The sequence below is a fragment of the Mastomys coucha genome, unplaced genomic scaffold (assembly GCF_008632895.1).
Source record: "Mastomys coucha isolate ucsf_1 unplaced genomic scaffold, UCSF_Mcou_1 pScaffold13, whole genome shotgun sequence".
Classification (NCBI taxonomy): Eukaryota; Metazoa; Chordata; class Mammalia; order Rodentia; family Muridae; genus Mastomys; species Mastomys coucha.
In genome coordinates this window covers 79079331-79086966 of record NW_022196895.1, presented here as the reverse complement: position 1 = coordinate 79086966, position 7636 = coordinate 79079331, and positions in this window count along the sequence as shown.

The window sequence follows — 7636 nt, the reverse complement described above, 5'->3', positions numbered from 1 at the left end:
CATGTTGGATCAGAGATCAGACATCTGTGTTTAGAAACATTTGACTGTTTTTGTAACTTCACAGATGCAGCTGCCTCATCCCACTGTGTCCCCTGGATGTGCTAGGCCATTTAGGGGCCATGTAATTGACTTTTCAGTGAGATGTGCGATGAAGGTTTGATAGTCCCAACCACAGGATCTGTCTGTCTTTTTACCCATGGCTTGCATCTTCTCTCTTTCAGCAGGATCAGTTCCCAACTACATCCAACACAGCCTACTAAAGGTGGGTTACAGTGCTCTTAGTTGGTCTGCTACATGGAATTATGAACTCTTTACCCATAAGCATTTATTCTGGAGTCAAGACCAAATGGGGAGCCAACTGAAATTGTGGTTGACCCTTTGGGCAAGTTTCCCACATGCTTTCCAGATCTCCTGGGTGGGTTTCCGTGCACAGATCTGGTTAAGACTTTGAAAAGATGCAGTCTTGTGGATGCAGTGATTGGGTTTACATGAGGAGATTGCCTGCAGAACCCAGGAGCTGAGTCCGGAGCGTGTGTGAGCAAGCACCAAGTGTGACGCTGTCCTGGGAGGGTGTGGCTTCCACCCTGTGCCCAATGCTTCCCATGATGGCACAGCTCTTTGACCCCAATAATCTCTAGCCTCTGCCATCCCACACAGTGAAATCTTACTCACTGAATTTCACTGTTTCTGGAAATTTCTAAGTACAGACTTCCCATTGCCACAAGGAAACCCCAAAGGATTGGAAATAATCCAATAAGAAGCTAAATAATGTCAGAGGTTAGCTACTTGGAAAAAACACCTCCATCTTAAAAGCCATGTGTCTTCTCAAACCCTCTGCTTGGCAAGACATGGTGACTCACAGTGTGTGCTGACTGACGGACATGAAGACTAACAGACATGCAGACTCACAGTGTGTACTGACTCAGACATGCAGACTCACAGACATGCGGACTCACAGTGTGTGCTGACTGACGGACATGCAGACTCACAGACATGCTGACTGACAGACATGCAGACTCACAGTATGTGCTGACTGACAGACATGCAGACTCACAGACATGCGGACTCACAGTGTGTGCTGACTGACGGACATGCAGACTCACAGTGTGTGCTGACTGACGGACATGCAGACTCACAGACATGTGGACTCACAGTGTGTGCTGACTGACAGACATGCAGACTCACAGACATGCGGACTCACAGTGTGTGCTGACTGACAGACATGCAGACTCACAGACATGCTGACTCACAGCATGTGCTGACTGACAGACATGCAGACTCACAGACATGCGGACTCACAGACATGCAGACTCACAGACATGTGGACTCACAGCATGTGCTGACTGATGGAACCTTTGAGGAGAAGGCTGAGGCATCATGTGGTCTACAGCATAAGATTTACCACATTCTCACTTCCACCCTAGACAATGCTTTCAACCACAGGACCAGGACAGCGACACACACCCAAGGACCAGGCCAGGCACACACACCCACAGGACCAGGACAGGGACACACACCCACAAGAACAAGCCAGGGACACACACCCACAGGACCAGAACAACAACACATACCCAAGGACCAGGCCAGGGACACACACGCACAGGACCAGAACAACAACACACACCCAAGGACCATGCCAGGGACACACACCCACAGGACCAGGCCAGGGATACACACCCACAAGAACAAGCCAGGGACACACACCCATAGGACCAGAACAGCAAGACACACCCAAGGACCAGGACAGGGACACACACCCAAGGACCAGGACAGGGACACACACCCAAGGACCAGGACAGGGACACACACCCACAGGGCCAGAACAGCGACACATACCCACAGGACCAGGACAGGGACACACACCCACAGGACCAGGACAGGGACACACACCCACAGGACCAGGACAGGGACACACACTCAAGGACCAGGCCAGGGACACACACCCACAGGACCAGGACAGGGACACACACCCACAGGACCAGGCCAGGGACACACACCCACAGGACCAGGCCAGGGACACACACCCACAGGACCAGGCCAAGGACACATCCACAGGACCAGGCCGGGGACACACACCCACAGGACCAGGTTGGGGACACACATCCACAGGACCAGGACAGGGACACACACCCACAAGAACAAGCCAGGGACACACACCCACAGGACCAGAACAACAACACATACCCAAGGACCAGGCCAAGGACACACCCACAGGACCAGGTTGGGGACACACATCCACAGGACCAGGTTGGCGACACATACTCACAGTACCAAATTGGGGACACATACTCACAGTACCAAATTGGGGACACATACTCACAGTACCAAATTGGGGACACACACACAGAACCAGGTTGGGCACACACACCTACAGGACTAAGTTGGGTGCACAACCACTCACAGGACCAAGTTAGGCACACATAGGACTAGGCCATGGACACACACCCATAGGACCAGGTTGGGCACACACACACACCCCTACAGGACTAATCAAGGAACACATACATACACAGTTTTCAGGTTAGGGACACACATTGCTCCTTGTACTTATGGAACCCTGGCTTTTCAAAAGTTCATTTATCATCTTCTACCCATATTTCTTTCTCGGCAATTCAGAGAGGGTGCTGCTTGTCCAAACAGGTAGAGTTAGAAGAATGAATCACAGACAAGCTGGCAGCACCAACTTCAGAATCCAGCCACAGGAAGAGTCCTCTAAACCCCACCTTCACGTTTGATACGGTCAGGATGTGGTTCTTCCTCTGGTCACTAGCCAAGCCCATCTCTAGGATGACAGCTTTAGGACTTGGGATGATGGTTTGTTAAGTCCCAGGGCAGAGCCCATGACATCAGGTTAACAGGGGGATAAGGCCCAGAGTGCTGTGCTGCATCTTCCCCCATGCCGGACACCGCAAAAGGCATCTCCTAAAACACACAGACACACACCAGAAGTGGAGTCTGCTGAACTCTGGGGCTTTTACCTTCTATAGCATTCTGGTTTTATCTGCCCCGATAGACTAAGGGATTCGAACTCAGATCCCAATGCCTCCAACACTCACTCCTCTGTGCCCATTCGTCTCAGTAAGATGGAACCCTAGAGGGATTGAAGTTAGAGAACACAAGCCATTCACAGGGTTAGAACCTTTATGTGCATGGCCAACAAATAAAAGCCCAGCGGGAGTGTCCTGAGCACAGGCAGCCAAAGACTGCTCCCAGGACATATTTGAAGAGAGGACAATTAGCCCTCGATTGCTTGTCCTCCCTCTGCACTAGGGAGGAAATGAAAAGCCTTTTTATAGAGTGGGGTCATCCATCACAGAGACCAGTCAAAGGGAAAAGGCTTGAGGTCCTGGGTAAAGAAGAGAGAGAGAATCTTCAGGCCACTCCTGAATGGAGCCCTCTCCCCTGAGCATGGCTGGTTATTGGGAACCTTGGTGGTATTTGTAAAGACCAGGCATGTGCAGGAGCCGGGTGTAGAGAGATGTTCCTTTTGCTCAGCTATCAGTTTATTCCACTCTGACCTTATGAAGAATCCTTTCCATAGCATGGGCTTGACAACAGGATGTGAAACAGATCAAACGCGAGTGTGTGTGTGTGTGTGTGTGTGTGTGTGTGTGTGTGTGCGTATGCGTGTATGTATGTAAACGTTATGTATGCATGTGTGAACTCTGTATGTGTAAGACTTATGTGGGTAAGCTTTGTGTGTATGTGCATGTGTGTATGTGTGTAAGCTTTGTGCATTTATGTATGTGATCTCTCTGTGTGCGTATGAGCTTTGTGCATGCCTGTATGTGCATGTAAGATTTGGATGTGTGTAAGTTTTGTGCATGTCTGTAAGCCTTGTGTGTGTATATGTGTGTAAGCTTTGTGCATTGTGTAAGCTTTATGTGTGTGTGTGAGCTTTCTGCATGCTGTGTGTGCATGTAAGATTTGGATGTGTGTAAGTTTTGTGCATGTCTGTAAGCCTTGTGTGTGTGTGTGTATGTGTGTGTGTATGTATGTATGTATGTATGTAAATGTTATGTATGCATGTGTGAGCTCTGTATGTGTAAGACTTATGTGGGTAAGCTTTGTGTGTATATGCATGTGTGTATGTGTGTAAGCTTTGTGCATTTATGTGTGTGATCTCTCTGTGTGTGTATGAGCTTTGTGCATGCCTGTGTGTTAGAGCTGTGTGTGCATGTAAGATTTGTATGTGTGTAAGTTTTGTGCATGTCTGTAAGCCTTGTGCATGTGTGTGTGTGTGTGTGTGTGTGTGTGTGTGTGTGTGTGTGTGTAAGCTTTGTGTATGTGCACATTCCCCAGAGTGGGGGAAGACAGAATGTTTCACTTCGCCGTTAATTTCCTGATCTTTTGGACTGTACCCAGAGCTGAAACAGTTGCTCATCTGAAAACTCAAGATCTGGACAAAGTACCTTCCCCAGCACTATGTTCCTCATTGTTTCTGAGGCTGAGCATGCTCAAAACACAGGAGTCCTGTGTAAGCATGTGACAGAACTTACTCCTCATCTAGTGGCATAAAAACGCATAGAGAACATCCATGCACAGACGTAGGTTCCATCATCCAACGCATTCGATAAACGGATGGTGTCCTCCACAAATCCAGCAGAACAGAGAACCACATGGAGCAACCAAATATCCCAGCTCTCCACCTTGCAACCTTACTGACAAAACTTCCAACACCGCAGCTGGTGGTGTGCACACATTGGGCATGTTGCTCCAAGAAAACTGCAAACACCAGCTGAAAGAAAACTCCATCCTGCTTCTGAGAACCACGGTTAATTAGAAATAATGTCTTCTGGGGCCACAGGGACAATTCAGGTGGCGAAGAGCTGTGCAAGCGTGAGAATAGGAAGTTCAGTCACTAGAACCCACATTTTTAAAAGGCCAAGTAGGGAGTCTGTGACCCCAGAACTGGGAAAGACAGAGACGGGACATTCCTTGGGGCTCACTGGACTGCAGCCTAACTTAATCCACAAGCCTCCGGCAAATGAAAGCGTGTCTCAAGAAGCAAGGTGAAAGCCGGGCGGTGGTGGCGGCACTTGGGAGGCAGAGGCAGGCGGATTTCTGAGTTTGAGGCCAGCCTGGTCTACTGAGCGAATTGCAGGACAGCCAGGGCTGCACAGAGAAACCCTGTCTCAAAAATAAAAAAAGTAAAAAATAAAAAAAATTAAAAAAAAAGAAGAAGAAGCAAGGTGAATAGTGGCTGAGGCATAGCTGTCTGCATATGTCTCCCCAAACCTCCATACACACACTCACAGGCACACACATGCACGCACCCCCTCTCTCTCGCGCGCGCACACACACATATCCTCACACATACACCTCATGCTCACAGGCACACAAGAGCATGTGCTTTATACCTCTGACCTCTGTCCTATGCAAACTCACCTCATTTACTAAATCCTTATTTTAGCTGGTGAGCACAGAGGCCACCCTCTTTTTCGTGTTTCTTTCTGCACCTTACTGTTTTGTGCTGCTCTTTAATTAAAAGAAAAGTTTAGAATGTAATTCAAGGTGTCAAGAAAAAAAGGAGGGAGATGAGGAAAGATCTTTGACACGGGGAAAAAAAGTCACATATTTGCAGATTTTTTAATGAAGAGTTTTTTTTTTTTTTAAGTATTTTCTTACATGTACCAAGTTAATGCTTCGGTAGGTGAGTTGTAAATGCTCCTTTTCGTCCCGTAATTATAAGTGAAATGTTCTTTAATGTGCAGTAATAACGCTCAAGCTGTGCTATTTCACAGTTAATAATTATACACAACAGCGTGAAGCATGGGCGCTTTCCCCTGAATGTATTTCCTTCCTGTCCTCTCCCGGCTACCTGCCCGGTCTGCGATGACTGTACGTTTTTAATCCCCTTTCTTCTCCAAATAGAAGAGCTAGTTAGTTAGTTTCTTAAGGGAAGAATGTGAGGTAAGACTGCTGACTGGGTAAAATTGCCCCCCATACAAAGCAAAGACTATAATAGGCTGCCTTTAAAAAAAAGAAAAAAAGAAAGAGAAATAGACCCTGAGACCACTGATAAGCCGAGAATGCGCTTACTGCAGACTCCAGCCTCTGAGGGTCAGAAGTCTGCCTGCAGCTTAGCACACTGTTCCTGAACAAGAGCAGAAGCTGGCAGTACGCACAGTGGCCACCCACCCAGGGCAGGTGCCAATCTCTTTCCAGATGGAGGGATAAATGTAGTGAGGGAAATACGTGTTTCTGTGGGCATGCACACTTCCCAAATATGTTGGGGGTTAGCCAGCTTCTTAGGTTCAAAGTTCCTTGAAATTGCTGGATAGACTGAAAAAAAATTTATTTATTTTTTTTGAGTTAAAAAGAAAACAAGATACCACAAGAAAAGTCATGGCACTTGGTCAGAGACTCATTTGAGGGAAACACCTGACTGCAACTTGAGTATCCTGAACGGCTCCAGCGAATGGGCGCTTATGTTTGAAGGGCTGTAAAAGGAAGGTAACCCGGATTGAGAGAAGCCTATCTGCGGTTCTGCACGCCTCCCGGTCGCTCGTTTGGATGGCTGCCCGCACAGCGAGCCACGAGCTCCTCTCCAGCTGCTCCAATCCCTTCCTTCCTAATGCTTCACATAACCTGCCCATATGGGCTAATGCCCAGCCAGGCCTTTATTTTCCCAGCTATTACGGAACAATAAAAAGAAAAACTACCTTGGCATCAAGCGTGTGGTATGTGTCCAACCAGATCCCGAGTACAATACTGGGAAAGGTAGAAATCTTATTTAGTATTGGATTTGGTTGAGCGTGAGGGGAAGGAAGCCAGCTGTGCTTCATGAATCTGGAAGTAGGGTCGTTATCGAGCTAGGTAGCATGAGAGGGCAATATATACAACCCTCCACTACAGTACTGAGAAATAACTCCTGTCCCTTACTGTTGGATATAGCCAGGCTTTCCCCAAAGATTCCATGGGTTTGTGACTAAACTAAACAGATAGCAAAATAAGGAACTGTAAGATAGGAAGCTCTGGCCAGCCTTGGCCTCTCACTCTGCTCCCCAGACAAAGAGCATGTGGATTTGGAGGCATTTCGCCTGAGGATTGAACACAATCAATCCTATTGTGATATCAATCAATCTAGAAATAAAAAATAAATAAATTAAGATTGCTGAGCTGTCCCATTGTCAATTATTTCTCTCCACATTCCTAGGTGGTGTGTGCTTTCTTAAAGAATAAAATTCAGATTTCCATTTTGCGTAATGAAAGCTAGGTAATTCATATGAGGCCTCAAGCAATAGAACATGAGAAGTCAGACAGGGTGTAGTAACAACAGAAATCGCGAATACTAGGTATATACCTTAGATGGGGCAGGAATTGAGGTCTGCTCCTGTTCTGGGAGTCTAGGCTGAACTGGAAGACCTATCTGAGATTCTGAAATGACTGTAGTGCCCGCATGGCATTCATGGAACACAGGTAGAGCCCAAGACATGCCAGGAGCAGGAACTAGCCTCTTTTTTTTTATTAGATATTTTCTTTATTTACATGTCATATGATATCGCCTTTCCCAGTTTCCCCTCTGAAAAAAAAGAAAAAAATAATAAAATAAAATTAAAATTAAAAAAACACCAAAAACAAAAATGAAAACAAAGAAACAAAAGCCCCTGTTCCTCCCCCCTGCCTCCCACCC